At 39.6% G+C, this 25275-nt stretch overlaps 1 non-coding gene across 1 annotated transcript; it reads left to right on the forward strand.

Moving 5' to 3' along the window:
• Positions 1-17201: 17201 nt before the first annotated feature.
• On the forward strand, positions 17202-17308 carry LOC118480750. Its single transcript, XR_004863727.1, has one exon. It is a non-coding gene; the product is annotated as a small nucleolar RNA R71 (small nucleolar RNA).
• The last annotated feature ends 7967 nt before the right edge of the window (positions 17309-25275 follow it).

Consider the following 25275-nt stretch of genomic DNA (forward strand, 5'->3'; position numbering starts at 1 on the left):
TTTTCTACAAAGAATAAAGTTCCAAGCAGATTAGAAAGCTCCCAAATCAGATAAGAGATGAGAAATGAGAGGAATGAGCAAAGAATTGAGGAGTTTGGCCAACTATTTATACTTGTTGGTGATCAACAAGATCATGACAAGTGGTTTGTTTAGCCATTAAGCAATGAATCACAACCATACAAGTGTTAGGAGCAGGTGCAAAGCCTTGGAGAGGTGGTAACTTGGCTACCACACAAAGAAAATTGCAAGATTGGCCCCTGAATTTACAAACTGATGCTGAAAACAAACTTTCTGCCCAGATGTGATCGTCGCGTAGCGCGATGAAATAGGCAGGGGATGGTCGCGCTACGCTACCATGTGTCTGATTCAGCAAAGTTTCAAAAATGACAGAAATGGTCCCTGCACGTGTTTAAGCTTGTTTTTGACGTTTTTTAACCTCCGTAAAGTCATTTTCAAGGCTCCACAAGGTCGTTAAAGTGTAGGGGACCTGAAATATGCTCGAAAACATCTCGGATGTCGGTTCGTTTGGTCTTACGGTCACGTTGTTCGGTTATTTACGACGAAACTCGAACGGACATGTGTACGATCCAAAATGCGCGACGAATGGCGTTTTCACGTCCGAAACACTAAAATAAAAATATTTTAGTGTGTACAAAAATTTTGGATGTCCAGATGTGACCAGAACGTAAGATATGCGCGAAAATGCAAACTTACGTCGTTTTTGACACTTTTAGTCCCTGTAAGATCATGTAAGCATGTTTTTGCACACCGAACCTATCAAAGCTTATTTCTAAGCCATGTTTAGGTTATTTATGGTATGTTTAACTTATGATCAAGTTCCGGACTGTACGTTGCCTTACGAAACTGCAGACTTTCGCAAGTTGACACAAATAGTCCTTGAGAGCGAATAAACTTGTTTTTGCCATACCAAAGCCTTTAAAACTTATTTCTAAGTTATGTAAAGGTTATTTAAGGTATGTTAAGTTTATGATGATGTTCCGGAGTGTTTGTCGCGTTAAACTGATCGTGTTTACGCATCAGTTTGCGTATAACTTTCCAGAAAATGATATAGAGTTCAAAAATCGATCGAAAATCAACATGGGCACAAAACCAAACATAAATGACAAACATTGGGATCAAAACACACTGTTTTATTAATATTGTATTGTTCAGAGTTTCTAATATGATATCACAAGCACAGATGTCACAGTGCTCAGTCAGCACGGGGTCGTGCCCAAGAAGCAGCAGAAAAGACAAACCTATAGAAGCTTCTATTGCCCACCACGGGGTCGTGCCCAGTGAACACGGGGGCATGGCGAAAGTACTGCAGGCGCATTAATTGTAATTGCGAATTACAATTAATGAGGAGAGAGATTGTCAGACAGGCACGGGGTCGTGCCCAGCGGACACGAGGCCGTGCCCAGGCTTCTGTTCAGCCTATAAATATGAGTGCTTGGTTTCATTGCAACTCATCCCTTGGCACACCACCTCTTTCACACTTCATCCACCACCCACCACCATCACAACACCATCATCCACCACCATCATCCATTGTCCATCATAGAGTGTGTGAGTCGTCTCGGGATCCAAGATTAATCGTAAGAGTTCTTGACAATCAAGGCCATGTTTGCCTAAGTCTCTTACATCACTTGGTGAAGACAAGTGTTTAGTATAATACTTTTTATTTTTAATCTTTTGCACTTTTTATTTGGTTTTGTATTAATGACTTTAATAACTAGTTGCTTATGTTGAAGGTGATTCTTCCTTATCGTTTGTCCGTGGTGTCTTGGCATTATTTTACTGTCTATATAAAATAAAAGATTTTCACCATTCATATCTCCACGGTCTATATGGAGGTATGTTGGCTACCTGGTCGGGGGTTAAGGGAACGGTTTGGTAAGGGTCTTGCCCTTGTTCAGCGTTTAGAGGTCCTGCAAGGGACCTGGGTCAAATTTAGTAGGATCTCCTTCAATACCCATAGGTATTGGATGGCGGGGATCCAAACTCTTTGACCCCCTCATAAGTTAACTACTATTAATACTATAACCCGGCTATTTAGGACTGTATCCCTGCTGACTCAGACTGCTTAGTCGAGGGTAACGTCACCTCCAAAAGAGGGGCCTACCATAATTTGCATTAATAACTTAATTCATTATCTTTCAATAATCCGACCCTTTAGGATTGTATCCTTGCTGACTCAAAATACTGGGTTGAGGGTAACGTAGCCTTCAAAAGAGGGGCCTACTACAATAACTGAGATAATCTCTTAAACAAGTGCAAAAGTGCGAAAATAATCAAAGGTTATACTAATACACGAGTCGGATCCAAGTGATTCATCTTGTCTATCTGTTTTTATTTTTATTTTTATTTTTCAGCATTTACTTAGTTTTATTTTCTTAGTTTAAAAATCTTTTTTCTAACATTTTGACTTGATTAGACGTTGAGGATAAACCGGTACTAAAAGCTCTTGTGTCCTTGGACGACCTCGGTATCTTACCAACACTGTACTACGTCCACGATGGGTGCACTTGCCCATATGTGTGTTTAGTGTTAGTAAATATCGTGTTTTATAAATTTAAAACTTGGCTAAAAGTGTAAAAAGGGCTTAAAATATACATCTAAAATATATTACACCTTACGCACATCAAGTTTTTGGCGCCGCTGCCGGGGACACAAGGATTTTAAGAAAGTTAGGAATCAACGGCCTAATCATATTTTTATTTTTCTTTTTAATTTTTTAGGAGTTTCTTAATTTTTCAGCTTCTGCAGAGCTCAGCACGGGCCGTGCCTGCTGAACACGCCCCTGTGCTCAATCATTGGAACTGGCAATCTTGTTTTAAGTCAGACAGTAAGCTGAACACGGGGCCGTGCTCACTCAACACGCCCCCGTGCCCATGATTCACTTACTGAAAACAGAACCGTTAGATCCCGGCGGTTGGTAATTTCTGACACAAACATGAGTGATGGTAATTCTTTTTACTTTCGGCACTCTTATGGTACGTGGTGTCAATTATGTGGAGGCGAACATAAAGAATTAGAATGTTACTTTCTAAATTATAAGCCCCACTACATAGACCCACCGACTCCCTATAACCTTAAGAGGGGCGAAAGTGAAAATAATCACTATCCCTCCCTCGAATGCGCCCAGCCAGATATTCTAGGAGAAATGCTCCTAGACGAGTTATTTCAACTAGAAGATCTAATTCTAAATTGGTCAAAAGAGCTTAGGAAGGATTTCCTTGATTCACCCCAAGACGAAGACCATGAAGAAATGTTGGGATCGCATTCCAACAACCTCGTTGCTTCCAAAAATACCTTCATACCTAGCGAAGACTTGGACGATAGTCGTCCCTGTGCCGATTGTGCCGTGAAGGACTCTCCATCGACTTTGTTCGGTGCATACAAACTGTGTCAGGATTCTGTCAGCACACGAGGCCGTGTCCAGCCGACACGGGGCCGTGTCCAGCATGCTGTCGTTTTCTATAAATGCAGCCAAGAATCCTACACATTTGGACCATCCAGGGATAGAGATTTGAAGGCATCTTCTCTCCTACCATCCTAGGTATGTTCTAAAAGAAGGTTCCAACAACCATCTTGTCCTTTCCTCTTTTATCCATTTCCTTCTTCTTCATCTTTCTCCAAGAACCTCCATTAAAGTTTGAATTTTCAAGCTTTGTGGTAGGGATTGTTGAGTTTTGTTCAAGGAATCTTAGCAAAAATATGTTGTATAACATTGTTTTAAGTTACTAATGTTTAAAAAGACCCCACAAGTTCAGAAAATAACTTAAAACTTCAAGTTTCCTTGCTCCAAAACTCTGCAGAAAGAGGAACACGGGGACGTGCTCAATGAGCACGGGGCCGTGTCCGGTCTATTGTTTCAGCAAATAAACTATTTTCAGTATATTTTTCGTAGAATGTCGAGTGAAAACAGCGAAACATCTTCCGTGCATTCATCAAACAGCCGAAGAGGAAGGAGGCCCTCCATTGAAGCTACGCTTGTGCACTATGTCGTAGCATTAAGGGAGGCTCTCGACGAAATGACGTCAGTAGAGGAGGTCCTAATCGACCGTATTAACGATCTTACGGTGGGACTTGAGAGTAGCTTCCAAGAGATTAACCTCTTGCACCAGAGGCTAAATATTCTTGTAACACCCCCAATGGAACCAGTCCTCCCTCAACAGGATTGGAACCTGGCGCTCGAAGTTAACAACCCTACCGGGTGGGACGACATTCCGGCTGAACCTCCCATGGAGCACCAACAGGAGATCCCGGTGGAAATCGCAACCCCTCAAACTAACGCTAATGAGCCCTCTTTTCTCCTTCCAAGGGAGGTGGAGGAGTGGCTCGCCGACATATGAAGAAAGCCACACCCGGAAGAAGGAGTTCTATAACGCCATATCTAACCAAGACTACTAGCTTCTTGGAAATTTTGCTAATTAAAATAAAGTATAGGCTAGAACTCCATGGTTTAATGCTTCTTGTGTTTTCTTATCTAGCTTAAAATAAATTTAGGACTATGTAAGATCTCTCTATGGTTTTAATGAAATGATGGTTTTAAGGTTTGAGTGGTTCATAATAAATAAAACACACTCATGGTGGTAAAGGATGATAAGGGAAACGAGAAACATGGCCCCATGCACAAGAACAAGGCCACCCGACAACAATTTCTCCATTACAGTAGGTTCAGCACGGGCCGTGCCCAGCCCGCACGGCCCCGTGCTGAACACCCTGCAGGAAAATACCCAGTTCAGGTAACTGGACACGGGCCATGTTCACCAGACACGCCCCCGTGTCCAGGCTTCTGTTTCTTTTCTTTGATTATCGTTACTGGCACCTGAACACGGGGCCGTGCCCGGTCCCCACGGGGCCGTGTCCAGACTGCCAGTAACATAAATTTTTGCTTTAAACACCATGTTACACATTCAATCAACCTAAAAATTTATTTTTGGGACACATTGAGGACAATGTGTAATTTAAGTGTGGGGGGATTCTAAAACCTTGAATTTTGCAAGTCTTAATAACAAGCCTTACACAAAACTCTATTGGAACCGCTTACTTGTCTAAAGTTTAAGTTGGGAATTCTAAGACCAATAAGGTTATATTTTTACAAATTTACAACCGATAGCATCGTGATAAAAAGAACCAACATAAGAAAATTATGAAACGGCATGACATGCTCATTTTTCGTTTCTTGTGTGAATAGCCGCTTGGTTCTTACGACTCTAGAACTTGCCACGACAATTAATTCCCGGTCCTTACCAACTTAAACCCAAGTAAGTAAATGATGGAGGCATTAGGACTAACCCTTTTTCTTTCAAAACCATTATTTTTATTTTTCTTTTCACCTACCTAAAAACTCCATCTAGTTAACCCCTTTGAGCCTAAACCTTTTCATTTCTTAACCCAAAACTCTTTTTACCCACCAAAAACCCTTTTTATTTTTACCCCTTTATTTTAGTAACAATCTCGGTTTTCGTGTGACTGAAAAAAAAGAGAGAGAATTTTACAATGAAGTTAGAAATAAACAAACAAAGCTCCTAAAAAGCTTGTTTGAAGAAATACTTCATTAAGAAGAAAAAAAAAGTCACTAAAACAAAATGTTTTACGAAAACCGACGCTTTTTACGTTTTTCGCCCTTTACTAACCACTAACCCAACCACCCACCTTTAGCCTAAGCCTTTACCCAAAGGTAAAAAGTTAAAAAGGAGGAGGATTGATTGCTTGGCAAGCCTATGGTAGGAATAAGTTCCATGCCGCTCTCGAGTGATTCACTAAAAAAATACACCTTCGGCCGAGTGTGAGTGATTTCTCCCGTGAGGTGAACTTGTATATAAATGGAAATTTAAAAAGGCATGTTATGCCCAAATAAGTAATTTCTCTTATGAAACGTTCTAAATAAATCATAACGAATAGGATTGTAAATAAATAAAAATAAAATCCAATAAGGATCTTGGATTCCCGACACTCTATGACAAGCCAAAACCTTCTCTTCTACCCATTCCATTTGGGAGTGTAAGCCACATATTAGAGAGCTTTGCTTGAGGACAAGCAAAAATTCAAGTGTGGGGATATTTGATGTGTGTAAAATGCAACATATAAATTACATCAAATAAGGCATAAAACTAACCCTTTTTAAGTACTAATGTTGGAAAAAGAGTGTTTTTGTCTTCCTTTTGTATTTTCAGGATTAAATGAGCTCAAATTAACAAAAGAAGCAAAAAGGCAGCTAAATCTAACATAAATACAAGAAAAGGAACATAAGTGGATTGCCCGACCCCTCGACAGCATCCTCCCAAGCAAAACAGAGAAGGCAGAAGACTGAACACGCCCCGTGCTCAGTCAGCACGGGTCGTGCCCAAGAAGCAGCAGAAAAGACAAACCTATAGAAGCTTCTATTGCCCACCACGGGGCCGTGCCCACCACGGGGCCGTGCCCAGTGAACATGGGGGCGTGGCGAAAGTACTGCAGGCGCATTAATTGTAATTGCGAATTACAATTAATGAGGAGAGAGATTGTCAGACAGGCACGGGGCCGTGCCCAGCGGACACGGGGCCGTGCCCAGGCTTCTGTTCAGCCTATAAATAGGAGTGCTTGGTTTCATTGCAACTCATCCCTTGGCACACCACCTCTCTCACACTTCATCCACCACCCACCACCATCACAACACCATCATCCACCACCATCATCCATTGTCCATCATAGAGTGTGTGAGTCGTCTCGGGATCCAAGATTGATCGTAAGAGTTCTTGACAATCAAGGCCATGTTTGCCTAAGTCTCTTACATCACTTGGTGAAGACAAGTGTTTAGTATAATACTTTTTATTTTTAATCTTTTGCACTTTTTATTTGGTTTTGTATTAATGACTTTAATAACTAGTTGCTTATGTTGAAGGTGATTCTTCCTTATCGTTTGTCCGTGGTGTCTTGGCATTATTTTACTGTCTATATAAAATAAAAGATTTTCACCATTCATATCTCCATGGTCTATATGGAGGTATGTTGACTACCTGGTCGGGGGTTAAGGGAACGGTTTGGTAAGGGTCTTGCCCTTGTTCAGCGTTTAGAGGTCCTGCAAGGGACCTGGGTCAAATTTAGTAGGATCTCCTTCAATACCCATAGGTATTGGATGGCGGGGATCCAAACTCTTTGACCCCCTCATAAGTTAACTACTATTAATACTATAACCCGGCTATTTAGGACTGTATCCCTGCTGTCTCAGACTACTTAGTCGAGGGTAACGTCACCTCCAAAAGAGGGGCCTACCATAATTTGCATTAATAACTTAATTCATTATCTTTCAATAATCCGACCCTTTAGGATTGTATCCTTGCTGACTCAAACTATTGGGTTGAGGGTAACGTCGCCTTCAAAAGAGGGGCCTACTACAATAACTAAGATAATCTCTTAAACAAGTGCAAAAGTGCGAAAATAATCAAAGGTTATACTAATACACGAGTCGGATCCAAGTGATTCATCTTGTCTATCTGTTTTTTTTTTATTTTTATTTTTCAGCATTTAGTTAGTTTTATTTTCTTAGTTTAAAAATCTTTTTTCTAACATTTTGATTTGATTAGACGTTGAGGATAAACCGGTACTAAAAGCTCTTGTGTCCTTGGACGACCTCGGTATCTTACCAACACTATACTACGTCCACGATGGGTACACTTGCCCATATGTGCGTTTAGTGTTAGTAAATATCGTGTTTTATAAATTTAAAACTTGGCTAAAAGTGTAAAAAGGGCTTAAAATATACCTCTAAAATATATTACACCTAACGCACATCAATACCTAGGATGGTAGGAGAGAAGATCCCTTCAAATCTCTCTCCTTGGATGGTCCAAATGTGAAGAATTCTTGGCTGCATTTATAGAAAACGACAGCGTGCTGGACACGGCCCCGTGTGCAGATAGAATCCTGACACAGTTTGTCCGTATTCTGACGTAAAAGTCAGAAGGGAATCTTTTGGTGGCCACGGGGGCGTGTTGGCTGGACATGGCCACGTGTCGAGGGGCTGATTATGAAATTTGTCTATTTCTAAGGAACCTATTCGGATCGGGTGGTTCCTTACTGGATGGAACAACCCCAAAGTGCCTAAGATACCTTAATTGATCTAAGTTAAGAAGAGAACGCAAGAGGTTGTCGGTGAGGGTCATTCCTATGTAATATGTAGGTGGACAAGTCCAACCCTTTTCCCGGCTCTCGTTTAAGAAGGTGTATGCCGAATCGCTCAGGTCTATGTACGCATCGAACGAAGTCGATGGGGAGTCCTTCACCGCACAATCGGCACAGGGACGACTATCGTCCAAGTCTTCGCTAGAATTGAAGGTATTTTCGGGAGCAACGAGGTTGTTTGAATGCGATCCCAACACTCCTTATTGGTCATTGTCTTGAGATGAATTTAGGAAATCCATCCTGAGTTCTTTTAACCAATTAAGAATCATATCTTCTAGTTGAAACAGTTCATCAAGAAGCATTTCCCCTAAAATATCTGGTTGGGCGCCTTCGAGGGAGAGATAAGGATTATTTTTACTTTCGCCCCTCTTAAGGATACAAGGAAACGATGGGTCTATATAGTGGGGCTTTTAATTTAGAAAATAACATTCTAATTCTTTATGTTTGCCTCCACATAATTGAAACCACGTACCATAAGAGTTCTGAAAGTAAAAAAGATCATTATCACTCATTTTTGTGTCAGAATTTACCAACCGTCGGGATCTTACGGTTCTGTTTTCAGTAACTGAATCTTGGGCACGGGGGCGTGTCGAGTGGGCACGGCCCCGTGTTCAGCTTACTGTCTGACTTAAAAAAAGATTGCCAGTTCCAATGATTGGGCACGGGGGCGTGTTCAGCAAGCACGGCCCGTGCTGAGTTCTGCAGAAGCTGAAAAATTTAAGAGAATCCTAAAACTAAAAAAAATGATTAGGTCGTTGATTCCTAACTTTCTTAACACACATATGGGCAAGTGCACCCATCGTGGACGTAGAATAGTGTAGGTAAGATACCGAGGTCGTCTAAGGACACAAGAGCTTTTAGTACTAGTTTATCCTCAACGTCTAATCAAATCAAAATGTTAGAAAAAGATTTTAAACTAAGAAAATAAAACTAACTAAAATGCTGAAAAATAAAATAAAAATAAAAACAGATAGACAAGATAAATCACTTGGATCCGACTCGTGTGTTAGTGTCACTTTTGATTATTTTCGCACTTTTGCACTTGTTTAAGAGATTATCTTAGTTATTGTAGTAGGCCCCTCTTTTGAAGGTGAAGTTATCCTCAACCCAGTAGTTTGAGTCAGCAAGGATATAATCCTAAAGGGTCGGATTATTGAAAGATAATTAATTAAGTTATTAATGCATAATGTGGTAGGCCCCTCTTTTGAAGGCGACGTTACCCTCGGCTAAGTAGTCTGAGTCAGCAGGGATACGGTCCTAAGTAGCCGGGTTAAAGTTTTAATAGTAGTTTAACTTATGAGGGGATCAAAGAGTTTGGATCCCCGCCATCCAATACCTTTGGGTATTGAAAGAGGTCCTATTAAATTTGACCCAGGTCCTTTGCAGGATCTATACACTGAACAATGGCAAGACTCTTACCAAACCGTTCCCTTAACCCCCGACCAGGTAGCCAACATACCTCCATATAGACCGTGGAGATACGAATGGTGAAAATCTTTTATTTTATATATACAGTAAAATAACGCCAGGACACCACGGACAAACGATAAGGAAGAATCACCTTCAACATAAGAAACTAGCAATTAAAGTCATTAATACAAAACCAATTAAAAAGTCCAAAAGATTAAAAATAAAAAGTATTACACTAAACACTTATCTTCACCAAGTGATCTAAGAGACTTAGGCAAACATGGCCTTTGATTGTCAAGAACTCTTACGATCAATCTTGGATCCCGAGATGACTCACACACTCTATGATGGACAATGGATGATGGTGGTGGATGATGGTGTTATGGTGGTGGTGGGTGGTGGGTGAAGTGTGAGATAGGTGGTGTGCCAAGGGATGGATGAGTTGCAAGGGCTCCAAGCACTCCTATTTATAGGCTGAACAGAAGCCTGGGCACGACCCCGTGCCTGCTGGGCACGGCCCCGTGTCCATCTGACACTCTCTCTCTTCATTAATTGTAATTCGCAATTACAATAAATGCGCCTGCAGCAACTTGACCACGCCCCCGTGTCCGCTGGGCACGGCCCCGTGGTGGGCAATAGAAGCTTCTATAGGTTTGTCTTTTCTACTGCTTCTTGGGCACGACCCCGTGCTTGCTGAGCACGGGGCGTGTTCAGTCTTCTGGCTTCTCTGTTTTGCTTGGGGAGATGTTGTCCGGGGGTCGGGCATATCGCTTTTGTTCCTTTTCTTGCATTTATGTTAGATTTTGCTGTCTTTTTTGCTTCTCTTGTTATTTTGAGCTCATTTAATCCTGAAAATACAAAAGGAAGACAAAAGCATACTTTTTCCAACATTAGTACTAAAAAAGGGTTAGTTTTAAGCCACAATTGATGTAATTTATATGTTGCATTTTGTGCACATCACCTTCCATCAGAGACAAAATTTTGAGAACTTTTACATTTGACCATGCAATCTTTCATAATTCAAATCTCTGGTCATTATCAGCAGGAGGGGACCATTTGCTCAGTTCTGAAAAGTACTTGGGAGCAATGCCATGCAAAACATAGTCTTGGAATCTTGTGAAAAGATCATGTGAAGGAGAATTGTCGTAAATGCACATAGGATCCCATTTATTTGAATGTGGAATTTATCATCACAAAAATTTAACCGGATACTTATGAAATCCTTATTAGATTTTCATGAGAATGTATTTATATTTTACAAAAGTTTGGAAAACGTTAAAAGGTCACTCAGAGGTGATAATTAACATGTTGACACTCTTAATCCTATCATATATCTTTTTAACATGACTCGGGTTCATGACACGTGTCTTTATTATATTGGACATGATTTTACGAGGTGTTACACGGCGTATCCACCATGCTTCCACCACACGCCTCTGCCCCGTGAATAGGTGTCACACTGTGTCGACATGGTCAAGACGCTTATATATAGGAAGTACCAGCGGCGTATCCACCTGTTAGGACCGGTTTTCAACTCCGAAACGATTGCGAACCGAATGTGTGACGTGCGGAATCCGTACACGAACGTGACCGAACACACGAGAACGTAATATAATCTGTGATTCGATATAAGATCTGAAATCGTACAAGAACCTGAATCACGTGGAGCACTTTCTCTCTCTAGCTTCTCTCTCTAACACTAGAGCTCTCCAAGTCTCCAAATGGCAAAAAGTCTCTTACTCTAACCCTAACACATCTATTTATAGGCCAAGGCTTTTAATGAGAAATCTCATTAATTACAATATTGCCACCTTGCCTTTCTTATCTAGATATTACAATATAAGGCTTGATTAAATTGTTTCTGCTACGACTCGTATTGACGGAGGCGATAGACATTACTGCACCAACAGACTCCCCCTTGGATATTGCCCTAGTCAATCCGTAGCATCTTGTCTTACTCTCTCTCTTTGAGTCTTCTTGAAGCTTTAACACGTTTTCATCAACGTAGACTCCTTCTTGCTTGAACAGAATCCCCGTGGATCTGTCTTCAGCTTCAGCTCCCCCTTTCTGTAGACTCTTTTCTTCAGGCTCCCCCTTTCATCAAGCTTCCGTGCTTTTGGGATCGACATCTTGCTTTCCATATACAAGCTCTTCTGGGATAGTTACATGGCTCCTTGAATCCACGCTTCCTCTTGCGTTGAGCTCGTCTTCATACCCCCCTTAGACTCGGCTATCGGGATCGTAGTCTGGTACAACATCTGCAAATCTCAAATGTTTATAAGTAACAACTATTTGAACATCCAGGATTAATGTCCTGGCTTTCTCAACATATGCTAAAATATTTTGACAATGAAAGTAATTTCGATTTTCAAGGAATCGTAACCTGACTCTATTAAACTTTCTAAATCAAGATCATGGCTTTAAGATATAATAATATGAATATATCCAGAATTAGCTTGATTCTCTCCCTCTATCAACAATCTTCAAAGATTTAGCAGTTTTAGCGAACCGGATTGGAAACTGGCTCTTTTACATATTTTAACAGTATAAGCATCCAAATCCCTCATAGTTAATCATCCAAGTCCAACTTAATGACCTTGGAGATATCACAAACTGCTTTTGATTTTTGATTTTAAAACTACAAGTTTCAAATTAATGAACTTGATTTATTTTCAGAAACACGATCAGCATACTAGATTTTGAAACTTAGCACTCAGACATCGGTTGTCGAAAATAAAGTAGAAATCAAAATCTTTTTGTGTTTTTCTGAAACATAAAGTAGTAAAGAAATATTTACAAACATATTTACAGACAATATTTTTGTTTGAGTTCGTGTCAGAGGATCATATCAGTTTATGACAAATCACTAGTAACATTGAGCTTTAAACACTTTAAGTTCTAAACGATTCACTTAGATTGTCAGTATACCGATCCACTTAAATTTTCACACAAAGTTCAATTGATTCGAGATACGAGATTAGTGTTTTAAGAACTTAAACTTATTCGCATGTCCCACCTCAGAATATACTCCGGTGTCAAAATTCCCGAGATTCAGTGATGTGTGTGTAGTGTAATATGTTTTAGGTATATATTTTAAGCCCTTTTTACACTTTAGCCAAGTTTTAAATTTACAAAACACGATATTTACTAACACTAAACACACATATGGGCAAGTGCACCCATCGTGGACGTAGTATAGTGTTGGTAAGATACTGAGGTCGTCCAAGGACACAAGAACTTTTAGTATTGGTTTATCCTCAACGTCTAATCAAATCAAAACGTTGTAAAAAGATTTTTAAACTAAGAAAATAAAACTAACTAAATGCTGAAAAATAAAATAAAAATAAAAACAGATAGACAAGATGAATCACTTGGATCCGACTCGTGTGTTAGTATAACCTTTGATTATTTTCGCACTTTTGCACTTGTTTAAGAGATTATCTTAGTTATTGTAGTAGGCCCCTCTTTTGAAGGCGACGTTACCCTCAACCCAGTAGTTTGAGTCAGCAAGGATACAATCCTAAAGGGTCGGATTATTGAAAGATAATTAATTAAGTTATTAATGCAAATTATGGTAGGCCCCTCTTTTGGAGGTGACGTTACCCTCGACTAAGTAGTCTGAGTCAGCAGGGATACGGTCCTAAATAGCCAGGTTATAGTATTAATAGTAGTTAACTTATGAGGGGATCAAAGAGTTTGGACCCCCGCCATCCAATACCTTTGGGTATCGAAGGAGGTCCTACTAAATTTGACCCAGGTCCCTTGCAAGACCTCTAAACGTTGAACAAGGGCAAGACCCTTACCAAACCGTTCCCTTAACTCCCGACTAGGTAGCCAACATACCTCCATTTAGACCGTGGAGATATGAATGGTGAAAATATTTTATTTTATATAGACAGTAAAATAATGCCAAGACACCACGGACAAACGATAAGGAAGAATCACCTTCAACATAAGAAACTAGTTATTAAAGTCATTAATACAAAACCAATTAAGAAGTGCAAAAGATTAAAAATAAAAAGTATTATACTAAACACTTGTCTTCACCAAGTGATGTAAGAGACATAGGCAAACATGGCCTTTATTGTCAAGAACTCTTACGACCAATCTTGGATCCCGAGACGACTCACACACTCTATGATGGACAATGGATGATGGTGGTGGATTTTCGTAGAAGGTTTTGGTCTTGTCATAGAGTGTCGGGATTTTCCAAGATTGTTTAGGTTTTATTTTTATTTATTTACAATCCCATTCGTCATGATTTATTAAAAAATTTTCGTAAGGTAAATTATTTATTAAGGCATAACATGCCTTTCGAAAATCCCATTTATATACAGGTTCACATACCTCATGGGGGAATCACTCACACTCGGCCGAAGGTGTATTTTTAGTGAATCACTTGAGAACGGCATAGAACTTATTCCTACCATAAGCTTGCCAAGCAATCAATCCTCCTCCTTTTTAACTTTATACCTTTGTAAATATCAAGAGGACTTTTTTGGGTGAAGGGTTAGGCTTGGGCTAAAGGTGGGTAGTTGGGTTAGTGGTTAGTAGATAGTAGAAAAGGGCGAAAGGCGTAAAAAGCGTCGGTTTTTGTAAAATATTTTGTTTTTGTGACTTTATATTTTTAATGAAGTATTTATTCAAACAAGCTTTTGTTTGAGGAGCTTTGTTTGTTTATTTCCAACTTCATTGTAAAATATATATATATATATATATATATATATATATATATATATATATATATATATATATATATATATATATATATATATATATATATATATATATATATATATATATATATATATATATATTTATAGTCACACGAAAGCCGAGCTTGTTACTAAAATAAAAGGTAAAAACAAAAAGGGTTTTTGGTAGGTAAAAAGGGTTTTGGGTTATGAAATGAAAAGGTTTAGGCTCAAAGGGGTTAACTAGGGGGAATTTTTGGGTAGGTGAAAAGAAAAATAAAAATAATGGTGTTGAAAAAAAAGGGTTAGTCCTAATGCCTCCATCATTTACTTACTTGGGTTTAAGTTGGTAAGGACTGGGAATGAATTGTCGTGGCAAGTTCTAGAGTCGTAAGAACCAAGCGGCTATTCACACAAGAAACGAAAAATGAGCATTTAGCGTAAAGATGTATATTTGTATGCTCAATAAAGGCTCAAAACTCACTTTTGTGGGAATGGGTTTTTATGTGATCAAGTATATATAATCAAATTTTAACTAAGCTTGTCATGCCGTTTCATAATTTTCTGATGTTGGTTCTTTTTATCACGACGCTCTCGGTTGTAAACTTATAAAAATATATCCTTGTTAGACTTAGAATTCCCAACTTAAACTTTAGACAAGTAAAAAAAACGAAAATTTTTGAAAAAATTTTGGGGTGATTAGCGGTTCCAATAGAGTTTTGTGTAAGGCTTGTTATTAGGACTTGCAAAATTCAAGGTTTTAGCATCCCCCCCACACTTAGATTACACATTGTCCTCAATGTGTCCCAAAAATAAATTTTTAGGTTGATTGAATGTGTAAAATGCTTTTAAAAGCAAAATTTTATGTTACTGGCAGTCTGGACACGGCCCCGTGGTGACCGGGCACGGCCCCGTGTTCAGGTGCCAGTAACAACAATTAAAGAAAAGAAACAGAAGCCTGGACACGGGGGCGTGTTCGGTGAACACGGCCCGTGTCCAGTTACCTGAACTGGGCATTTGTCTGCAGGATGTTTAGCATGGGGCCGTGTTGGCTGGGCACGGCCCGTGCTGAGCTTACTGTAATGAAGAAATTGTTTTCGGATGGCCCTGTTTTCGTGCATGGGATCATGTTTCTCGTTTCCCTTGTTATCCTTGACCATCCCAAGTGTGTTTTATTTCTGCAAATTAAAACTAAAAGATTAAACTAAACTAAGGATAGTTCCGCGGAATGCCTCCGTGGTGCGCCACGTTTATAAGGGTCCTTGGCTAGACCCAAGGTGAGGTTATATGTTTTCTGAGTGGGATGTTTTGCATCCCATGTTGCACCGTCGGAGAGCATCATCCAAACTCGAATCGATAACCTTCATGTAATTGACCGGGTCATTGTCCTCTACCCTTTTTCCAACCCCGAACTTCACTTCATTATCCCCATATTTTAAAGTGAGGGTTCCGTCATTCATGTCCACCACTACTTGTGCGGTGGCTAGAAATGGCCTCCCTAGTATGAGGGGGACTTCAGTGTCTTCTTCCATATCAAGTATGACAAAGTCGGCCGGGTAAACGAAATTGTCGACCTTGACTAGTAGATTTTCAGCGACACCTTGCAGGAATTTGACGGACCGATCAGCAAGTTATATACTCATTTTTGTAGGACTTGTTTTTCCCAAGCCGAGTCTTTTGAACATTGATGCGGGCATGAGGTTAATGCTAGCCCCAAGGTCGGCTAGTGCGTTACGAGCGGGGGAATCCCCGATTGAGCAAGGAATTGTGAAGCTTCCGGGATCAATTTTCTTTTGGGGGAGTTTGTTGAGCACGAGAGCAGAGCATTCTTTGCCTAAGTTAACTAATTGCAATGTTTCAATTTTCCTTTTATGAGTGAGGAAGTCCCTCATGAATTTTGAGTATTTGGGCATTTGGGTAAGGACGTCAATGAAAGGAATGTTGACATGCAATTGTTTTAGCAAATTTTCGAATTTTGCGAATTGCTCATCGGTCTTTTGACGGATTAACCTACCGGGGTATGGAACTGGAGGAGCCTCGGTGGGTTCTGGTGGTGGAGGAGTGACCTTCTCTTGCTGTGGCGGAGATGTGACCTCCTCAATAGGTGTTGGCCCTTCTGCGGGACCCACGGTACGGTTCCGTAGAGTGATGAGATGAACTTGTGCCTTTGGGTTTGTCTCGGTATTACTTGGTAGCGCGCCTTGCGGTCTCTCGGAGAAATTTTGGGCTAGTTGATTTATTTGTTTGTCAATGTTTTGAATACTAGCTTGTTGATTTCTAAAATTTGATTCTAATTGTAGAAACCTATCCGAGTTTTTCTTTTCAGTGTCGGAGATGAGGCGAGATATAGTATCTTCAAGCCTTTCTCGTCCACCTTGTTGTTGAGGGAAATTTTGTGATTCATTTCTTGGTTATTGAAAGTTTGTTCGTTGGTTTACGCTTTGTTGGTTACTACCATTACCGGGTTCTCTCCAACCAAGGTTAGGGTGATTTCGCCATCCTTTGTTGTAGGTGCCCGTTGGAGGACCCGACGGCCTAGGTCTATTATCAATGTAGTTTAGCGATTCTTGTTGATCGTCTGTTTCTTTCATACAACTCCAATTTTCATGTGGCCCACCACCACACCCTTCACAAGCCATAACCGAGACCGTTTTTGTCATTTCCAACTTTTTAATTTTTGAAGAAAGGGCCTCGATTTGGGCTTGTAAAGAAGTGCTTTCATCAACCTTATGGGCGCCCGGGGCAATAGATTTATTGCCTCGGGGAGTGTGCCACTGAAAATTGGTTTGAGCAATTTCCTCAATATGATTATATATTTCATGCGGGCGGCGATTACCTAAAAGTCCCCCAGAGCTAGAGTCAAGTGTTTGCCTTGTGTGTGGCAACAACCCATTATAGAAAGTGGATACTTGTTGCCATATCACAAGGCCGTGATGTGGACACTTTCGCAATAGCTCCTTGAACCTTTCCCAAGTTTCATATAAGGATTCCCCGTCCTCTTGTGAATATGTATTAATTTTAGTCATTAATTTAGCCGTTTAGCGGGAGGGAAATACTTATATAGAAATTTTTGGGCTAGTTCATCCCAGGTGTTTACCGATCCAGCTGGGAGGGCGTTAAGCAAAGCTTTTGCTCGGTCTTTTAGTGAAAAAGGAAACATTCGGAGGCGGATGGCGTCATTTGATGCTCCATTGATCCGAAAGGTATCCCATATTTCTAAGAAATTAGTAATATGTAGATGGGGATCCTCGTCCGCAAGCCCATGGAAAGTTGCAGAGTTTTGAAGCATCTGTATCAAATGTGGCTGAAGTTCGAAGTTATTGGCTTCGACATTCGGTGCATTGATAGCGGCGCCGAGATTACCCACGGTGGGCCGTAGGTAGTCCATGAGGGTACGTTGGTCCGCCATTGAAAGGTGGGTCCCCGACACTTTCTCTTGGTTTTTGGCTTTTAGTCTTTTTCTGAGAAGGCGTTCGGGTTCTTCAAGAGGTTCTTTTATGTCTTTATTAGAACTGGAGCTCATGCACTACGTGGAGGTGGTGTCTGGTTCCAAGTCCTGCAACAAAAACAGAAAAGAATGCTGGTCAGAAAGTTCACCACGGCCCCATGCTCAATGAACACGGCCCGTGGTCGGAGTTACAGTGATTGTTTTCCGGAACCCTGTTACTGGAGAGTTGGACACGGCCCTGTGTTGCACCGACACGGCCCCGTGGTCAGCCTTCTGTAACTTGGAAAACTAAAAACTGCCAGTAACACTGCTGGGCACGGCCCGTGTCCGACTAGGCACGGCCCGTGCTGAGCTCTGTAGAAGCTGAAAATTTAAAAAAATCCTAAAAAAATAAAAAGAAAATAAAAAAATGATTAGGCCGTTGATTCCTAACTTTCTTAAAATCCTTGTGTCCCCGGCAACGGCGCCAAAAACTTGATGCGTGTGTAGTGTAAAATGTTTTAGGTATATATTTAAGCCCTTTTTTACACTTTAGCCAAGTTTTAAATTTATAAAACACGATATTTACTAACACTAAAAACACATATGGGCAAGTGCACCCATCGTGGACGTAGTATAGTGTTGGAAAGATACCGAGGTCGTCTAAGGACACAAGAGCTTTTAGTACTGGTTTATTCTCAACGTCTAATCAAATCAAAATGTTATAAAAAGATTTTTAAACTAAGAAAATAAAACTAACTAAATGCTGAAAAATAAAATAAAAATAAAAACAGATAGACAAGATGAATCACTTGGATCCGACTCGTGTGTTAGTATAACCTTTGATTATTTTCGCACTTTTGCACATGTTTAAGAGATTATCTTAGTTATTGTAGTAGGCCCCTCTTTGAAGGCGACGTTACCCTCAACCCAGTAGTTTGAGTCAGCAAGGATACAATCCTAAAGGGTCAGATTATTGAAAGATAATTAATTAAGTTATTAATGCAAATTATGGTAGGCCCCTCTTTTGGAGGTGACGTTACCCTCGACTAAGTAGTCTGAGTCAGCAGGGATACAGTCCTAAATAGCCGGGTTATAGTATTAATAGTAGTTAACTTATGAGGGGATCAAAGAGTTTGGACCCCCGCCATCCAATACCTTTGGGTATCGAAGGAGGTCCTACTAAATTGGACCCAGGTCCCTTACAGGACCTCTAAGCGCTGAACAAGGGCAAGACCCTTACCAATCCGTTCCCTTAACCCCCGACCAGGTAGCCAACATACCTCCATATAGACCGTGGAGATATGAATGGTGAAAATCTTTTATTTTATATAGACAGTAAAATAATGCCAAGATACCACGGACAAACGATAAGGAAGAATCACCTTCAACATAAGAAACTAGTTATTAAAGTCATTAATACAAAACCAATTAAGAAGTGCAAAAGATTAAAAATAAAAAGTATTATACTAAACACTTGTCTTCACCAAGTGATGTAAGAGACTTAGGCAAACATGGCCTTGATTGTCAAGAACTCTTACGATCAATCTTGGATCCCAAGACGACTCACACACTCTATGATGGACAATGGATGATGGTGGTGGGTGATGGTGTTGTGATGGTGGTGGATGGTGGATGATGTGTGAGAGAGGTGGTGTGCCAAGGGATGAGTTACAATGGATCCAAGCACTCCTATTTATAGGCTGAACATAAGCCTGGGCACGGCCCCGTGTCCGCTGGGCACGGCCCCGTGCCCGTCTGACACTCTCTTTCTTCATTAATTGTAATTCGCAATTACAATAAATGCGCCTGCAGTACTTTGGGCACGCCCCCGTGTTCACTGGGCCCGACCCCGTGGTGAGCAATAGAAGCTTCTACAGGTTTGTCTTTTCTACTGCTTCTTGGGCACGGCCCCGTGCTTGCTGAGCACGGGGCGTGTTCAGTCTTCTGCCTTCTCTGTTTTGCTTGGGAGGATGCTGTCGAGGGGTCGGGCAGTCCACTTTTGTTCCCTTTCTTGTATTTATGTTAGATTTAGCTGTCTTTTTGCTTCTTTTGTTAATTTGAGCTCATTTAATCCTGAAAATACAAAAGGAAGACAAAAATACACTTTTTCCAACATTAGTACTTAAAAAGGGTCAGTTTTATGCCTCATTTGATGTAATTTATATGTTGCATTTTACACACATCATTCAGTGTTACAGGTGAGTATACCAATTTGATATTTGTATCTGGGTTAGTGCGAGACCTTGAGAGCTCAGGTATGAACTTCCGTTCAGTCAAAGAGATAAAGGCTCGACTTTAGGTGTCTTCCCTTTAGGGAATCTTTTCTTCAACTACAATTGATTAATACCTTTCGATATTTTTCAATTTTTAGGCAGAGGGTAAGCTTTTAAAGCGCATAAAGTATTATACGAGGTCAGGCCATTGGTTCCGCAAAATCAGAAGACCAGTATAATACCCCAGATATCAAACAGTATAAAGACCTAGTATCTCAGAATCAGGCAATCTCTCAAACAAGATGTAACACCTCGTAAAATCACGTCCAATGATGTATTGACACGTGTAATAAACCCTAATGAAGTTAAAACACTGAAATTAAGGGACTAATTTTTCGAAAAATCAAAAACTTTGATTATGAAAGGACTGGAAGTGTTAGCATGCCTAAAATAAGATTCTAAATAACATCATACGGTATTTATATTCACAAATGAGCCACTTGTTGATCAAGTGTAGCCGTTTGTGTAATTAATTAAAAGTTTGCGCAATGAAGGGTTAAAAGCATCAACATGTTAATTCTTACCTCTGAGTGACCTTTTAACAAACAAGGAGCTTCATGATATTTGATTATGCTCTCGGGAATTCCAAATAATGACCGTCTAAGGTTTTTATGCTTATAAGTAAAGTTGCGTGCAACTTTGCAAGTTAGAGGGACTAAAAGTGTCAATATTTTTAATTATACCTCTGAGTGACCTTTTAACAAACCCGAAGCATCGTGATGCTTAACAATAATTTCAAGAATGTCTAATATGGGTTAGATGAGGCTTCAATGCTATTAAATGATGAGATGCGCAAGTTTGCACAATAGAGGGACCTAAAGCGTCAACTTTTGAATCTACGCCTTTTGGTGACCATCTAAGCAAACGAGAGCGTAGTAATATTTAATTATATACTTGGGAATGATCAATACGGGCCAAGGAAGGCTTGGATATCATTAAACGGCATTTCGCGCTACTTTGCGCAATTAAAGGACTATTTGCATCAAACTACAAAAGTATGTCGATTCATATGTTAACGGACCTTCCGGAATATGTCCATGAGTTAAACATGCCCTAATTATCCTTTATATAGCTTAGATATAGGCTTAGAGGTGTTTTGTGCGCAAAAATAAACTTTTATGTCATGTAGGGACTAAAAGTGTTAAAAAGTGCACAAGTTTGCACTTTCGCTCATATCTTGCATTCTGGATACATCCGGACATCCAAAAATTTATGTAAGCACTAAAATATTTTATTTTAGTATTTGGCTTGATAAAATTCCATTCGTCGCGTAATTTGGTTCGTTTTTCGCATCCGTCCGTGTTTCGTCGTAATTAGCCGAATAACGTGACCGTACGACCAAACGAACCGACATCCGACATATTTTTGAGCATGTTTTATGTTCCCTATGCTTAGGCATCATTGTAGAGCCTTAAAAATGGTTTAGCGGGCCTTGGAAGTATCGGAAATGACATTTGGAAGTGCAGGGGCCAAATATATCAACTTTTGAAAGTTCTGGTGAGCTGGCCTGGTCCTTACGGACCGTATGGCTGGACCCTTGCGGTCCGTAAGCCATGCCCAGTTCCAGAAATCAGAAAACCAGCCTTGGTTTTGCCTTTTGTCTCACATATTCAATCCTATGGATGGATCATTTGATGGTTTCCAAAAATGGTATTACACCTGTAATGATCCTAGATGTCTCTCCTAACACTTGTCATGATCTAATTCAAATCCAAAACCTAGAAATAGAAGTGTTCTCTTCATTCAAAAAATTGCTCATTTCATCCCATCTTGCTATCTTCTCATTTTTGGAGGAATCCTGACCTTTTGGAACTTCCTTGGAGTTCTTTTCAGTACTAAGGACCATTTGTAAGTGTCGTTAACCTCCTAATTTCAGTTTTGGTTAGTTTAATGACCAAAAGTCAACCTTATCGTAATTAAGGTTTGACTTAGTGATTAATCACTAATGGTCCAGTAGTTAGTCTAATTAGAAGTAGATATAAGTTGGTAATTATGTAGGTAATAAAACCCTAAGAGGGCACCTACTGATTAGCAACTTAACTTGGTCAAATGTCAGGTCAAACTTGATATTAAAAAGTCAACAGGAAGCTATTTTACAAATAAATTCATAACTAGAAACATAGAAGCTATGAAACCTGTTTTAACATTTATATAACTTGGTAATTAATGCAAGAAGATGTCTAAGCATGTTCAACCCGACAAATTCTAAGTTTAGGCTCGGTTTGGGACCGAAAGTCGCATAGTTTGACTTCTGCTTTGACTTTCAGTTCTGTCCCGTTTGAGCATAGTTTAGAAATGCCTTAGAGCTTTATTAGTACCAAGTTACCTATAAGTATAACCCTCTGAGATTATACAACTTGGTTCATTAGTTATCCGATTCATATGCATATTTCCGTTAAATGCTTAAATGTTGACTATTATGCCCTTTACACCTTAAAATGTGATTTTTGAAAAAGTGAAAGAATAGAAACCTTCACTACTGATTTATAAACTTGTCCGTAAAATTTGACATCAGTTTGAGGTCTAGATTAAGAGTTATGCTCATTAGCGTAAATGAGAAGCTTTTTATTAATTAAATGGTGTAATTAGCGTATAGCCTATCTAAACCCAATTTTTAATATCAAACTTTTTACCTACTGATATAAAATAATATTTTGGGATTTTTGGAGATTTTTATTTATTTTTAGGCTGAGCATAACATAGAGTTCTAAGCTTGATTCGGTTATTGTCGGTTTTGCCCTTTTGGGCCATAAAATGAGTTTTACAAATCCTTTTGATACCAAACCTTTTTCTACTGATCTAATATGATAAATAAAATATTTTGAGCCTTCTGGAATAATAAAAATTTTGAGCCTTCTGGAATAAAACCCGGAAATGGCTCCAAATCGCCTTTTTAAGCGTTTTTAACGCATAGTAAGTATTAAAACTATTTTAAACATATAAGGTTTAATACCTACTGATATTTTTAGTAAATATTTATATTCTAACAATAAGCAAAATTTTTGAACTCAGATTTCTGGTTTTGACCTTTTAGGCTTATGTGAAATTACCAAAATGCCCCTACGGTGCATAGTTTGGTTATAATTAATAAATTTCACATATATATGATACCCTATTGTTATAACTTATTAAACTAAGTATTTTTACTGATTATATCAGACCTGTAACTCAGGTTAATATTTAAACTTTTTTATAACCCTTAAAATGACCAAAATGCCCTTACGGGCGTAGTTTGAGTTTAAATTCGTTTTGGGCATAATAGAAGATATCTTACTGATGTCACAACATAATTGTAACGACTCACCCAAAAATGTCCCTAAACTGTCCGTAAGTGGAAACCCGAACCCCTGAAATCCTAATGTACATGAAAAACCAAGAAAACAAGAAATTTGGATTTCAGGCGGGCCTCGTAAACCATAAGAAGGGTTTACGCGGGCCGCGTCAACTTAAAATTATTCCGGATGAGCATGAAGGCTCACACGGGCCGCGTAAATGTTTCTCCAAGTTCACGCGGGCCGCGACAGTTCAACGATGAGCGAAAACCTGGTGCCGCCACGTGTCGATGACTCAGCAACCCCAATACCACCTTGTTGCCCTCGCGGGCCGCGTAAAGATTAAGTGTGGGTTTACGCGGGCCGCGTAAAACCCATATTTTTGCTATAAATAGCATGGTATCGAGCTTTCATTCTGTGTCGAAATCTCATTCTTAAAACGCCTCTATTCTGCTAAATTCGAATTTCCGCATAGGGAAACACTATTACGGATACAGGGTATTAACTCTATCACTGTTCAATTCTTTTCTTTCCTCAGCTTTTATTTTTGTAAATAATATCTCGAGATTATACCTTCTAAATCCTGAAACTCTGCCCGTTATTAGGATACTAACTCTAATCACTGGTACGATACTTTATCCGATCGATTGAAACTATCTGATGGATGTTTAAGTGCTGCTCAAACTCGGGTTATACTTTATCGTTCGTCGTGAATTCGATGGATGTTTACGTATCGCACTTTGTCATTCATTGTGAAGGTTTTTATCTCGTGATTATCGTTAAAGTTGAATTGAGTTACTACACTAATACGAGTTCCATGATATCTAGAAATTAGAACTCGTAAGCATAAAATTGCTAGAATACTTAATAGCTAAGTAAACTTAATAGTTAAATAAACATAGCAGTTAAGTTAAATGAGTAGATTAATTAATCAGTTAATCAAGATTAATTAAGCTAAGCAAGATTAATTAAGCTAAGCGAGATTAATTAAGCTAAGCAAGATGAATTAAGCTAAGTAAGATTAATTAAACAGCTAAGTAATGTGACAACTCGAACTTTGGACCTACTTTGTGTAACGATACGTGGTTATGAGAACGTTATTAATTGAATAATTATGTGATTATATGATGTACTTTATGTGTTACGTGTTTGTATGTTAATGACCCGAGCGCACAACACATATCAACCGCACAAGGCCTTTGGGCCGCACCATTGTATTCGGAGTAGAGGCAGCCCAAGCAAGGGTCGGCCCACTCCCCTTGAACGTGTAAACACTCATAGTTAGGGTTTGTGCCCTCATTTGTTACAACCAACTCTCACACAAAAGAACTCTAGCTCCTTTCTCCCTCACTCTCTCGAACTCGAAGGCAGCCGCAAAACTCATAGTGTTTCGGATCAACTCTTGACCCCATTCTATTCGGTTAGTATGATTAATTGTTTGTGCTTAATGTTTTGATGTGTGCATGATGATATAGGATTTTTGGATTAATATGATTGTTCATGATTGAATGATAGTGTTCTTGATAATCGGATCCCATGTACACTTGATTTGCAAGTTCATTAATGTTTATACGTTTCTAGCATGCATGATCTAGTAATCGGCTGTTATGAGTTGTTAATCACATGATGCTTGAATTAACCGACTGTAATATAGTAGAACTCGGATAGATGATTAGGTTTAATTCGATTAAATGTTCATAAGATGTGTTCATGTATGTTTCGGTTAGGGTTCTTGATAAAAACATTTGAATTATGCTTGTTTGATCGATAAAGGATTGGGATAGAATCTTTGATTTTGTTAATTGATGCGATAAACTTGGAAACTGTTATTAGTTGTAACCGATTGCTTGATATCCGGATAATTAAACAAATCGCACAAGGTCCCTTGGATCGCACAAGGTGCTTCTTGATCACTGTCGGGCCTCAAGCCCAATGGACCACTCGCACAACCCAACTCAGCCGCACAAGGCTTCGGGTCGCACAAGGGGTCCATTTGCACAAGTCTACCCAGCCGCACAAGAGAA

The sequence above is a fragment of the Helianthus annuus genome, chromosome 7, assembly GCF_002127325.2.
Source record: "Helianthus annuus cultivar XRQ/B chromosome 7, HanXRQr2.0-SUNRISE, whole genome shotgun sequence".
In the NCBI taxonomy this organism is placed as follows: domain Eukaryota; kingdom Viridiplantae; phylum Streptophyta; class Magnoliopsida; order Asterales; family Asteraceae; genus Helianthus; species Helianthus annuus.